The sequence below is a fragment of the Babylonia areolata genome, chromosome 3, assembly GCF_041734735.1.
Source record: "Babylonia areolata isolate BAREFJ2019XMU chromosome 3, ASM4173473v1, whole genome shotgun sequence".
Taxonomy (NCBI): Eukaryota; Metazoa; Mollusca; class Gastropoda; order Neogastropoda; family Buccinidae; genus Babylonia; species Babylonia areolata.
Window position 1 is genome coordinate 52123773 of NC_134878.1, and position 2500 is coordinate 52126272.

Genomic DNA, 2500 nt, shown 5'->3' on the forward strand with positions numbered 1-2500 from the left:
ATCTGGACTTGTCGTTTCTCTCATTCTCTCTCGCCTTGACTACTGTAACTCTCTATTATCTGGTTTGCCTGCTTCATCCATTCAGTCCCTTCAGCGCATACAAAATTCTGCTGCCCGACTCGTCCTCAGAAAGAAAAGACCTGAGCACATCACTCCTCTTTTGCAACATCTCCACTGGCTTCCTGTCTCACACCGAATAAAATACAAGATCAGCACTCTATGCTACAAATGTATTCACAAATCAGCCCCTTCCTATCTCTGTGGCTGCCTTCACCTCTACACTCCATCTCGCTCACTACGATCAGCTTCGGATCCACTCCACTTACGCATACCCAGATTCAAACTCTCGACTGTTGGTCGCCGTTCTTTCTCTGTCTCTCTGTCAGGTATGAAGAAGACCCCAAGAAAGGAGTAAATGTTAACAAATTCATAGAAAAACGAGAAAAGAAAAAACATTATAATAAGCATCATATTTATAAGAAACAACATGTATTTAAAAAAAAACACAAAAAAAGCGGAGCGAGAGAGGGAGAGAGGGGAAAAAAAAACGACAGAAGAGAGAGGATGAGATACGGAGACAGAGTGAGACATGTGGTGAAATACAGTGATATCATATGACATAACATGATATGGTATACAATGCAGAATTGGCTAATTTTTTTCCATCAGGTATTCATGATACTTTTTCTTGGACACAGTAAAACTTGTATGAACATTAAAATTATTGAAGATGTTGTTTCGCCAGAGTAAGCGAGACTCGATTTAAATAAATCAATTCTATGCAGTGGTACCATGATCTTCTTGTTGTTACGTATAGTACTTGTAAGGAATCGCTGTTTTAGAGACGCAGGAGCAAAACTAGACATGAACTTAAGCATAAAAAGCGCCTTATCATGAATGAGTTTCCATTTCAATGACAGAATACCGAAACCTTTGTAATCAGAGACAGTTAATGACGAATATTTCAGATGTATCAGCTTTAATTAAGGCTCTTCTATGTAGACTCATAAGTTGTTTTAAAACATTTTCACTGGCAGAATCCCATATTGTTGAGGCATTTAACTGTGGTTCGATATAAGCATGGAAAAATAATTTATGGCAATGCTTATTTAAGAAATGCTTCATTCTAGAAAGAGAGACAGAGAGAAAGAGAGAGACAGAGAGAGACAGAGAGACACAGAGAGAGAGAGAGAGACTTAAAGCGAGACAGAGAGAAACAGAGACACAGACAGAGAGAGACAGAGAGAGACACAGAGAGAAACAGATACACAGACAGAGAGAAACAGAGACACAGAGAGAAACAGAGACACAGACAGAGAGAGACAGAGACAGAGAGAAACAGAGACACAGACAGAGAGAAATAGACACAGAGAGAGACAGAGACAGAGAGAGACAGAGAAAGACAGAGACACAGACAGAGAGAAACAGAGACACAGACAGCGAGGGACAGAGACAGCGAGGGACAGAGACAGAGAGAGACAGAGACAGAGAGAGACAGAGACAGAGACAAACAGATACACAGACAGAGAGAAACAGAGACACAGACAGAGGGAGACAGAGACACAGACAGAGAGACAGAGACAGAGAGAGACAGAGACACAGACAGAGAGAGACAGAGAGAAACAGAGACACAAACAGAGAGAAACAGAGACACAGACAGAGAGAAACAGATACACAGAGAGAAACAGAGACACAGACAGAGACAGAGAGAGACAGAGACAGAGAGAGAAAGAGACACAGACAGAGAGAAACAGAGACACAGACAGAAAGAGACAGAGACAGAGAGAAACAGAGACAGAGACAGAGAGAGACAGAGAGAAACAGAAACACAGACAGAGAGAGACAGAGACAGAGAGAAACAGAGACAGAGACAGAGAGAGACAGAGAGAAACAGAAACACAGACAGAGAGAGACAGAGACAGAGAGAAACAGATACACAGACAGAGAGAAACAGAGACAGAGAGAAACAGAGACACAGAGAAACAGAGACACAGAGAGAGACAGAGACAGAGAGAAACAGAGACACAGACAGAGAGAGACAGAGATAAACAGAGACACAGACAGAGAGAAACAGAGGAACAGACAGAGAGAAACAGAGACACAGACAGAGAGAGACAGAGACAGAGAGACGGGATGGGATGAGGAGGGATGGAAGGAGGGACGAGGACTTTCCCAACATGACTTGCCGCATCACATCAGCTGTCAAAGCATGTCTGACGTCACGACTGGAGACAGAGAGAAACAGAGAGACAGACAAGACAGACAAGATAGACAGACAGACAGACAATACATAAAGTGAGTCAGTGGGTCACCACTGTGTGTGTGTTCACTGACCCAGACTGACACAGGGCATCAAGGTAAGGAGAGGCCTCAGAGTTCAGAGTTTGTTTGTTCCCATTCGCTCACTCAGTACGGCCAGTCCTCTCTCCTCCTCTACACAGACCCCTCGGATGTCCAGTGGGTTTCTGAATGACCCAACCTTTAGCTTCCGTCGTCAGAA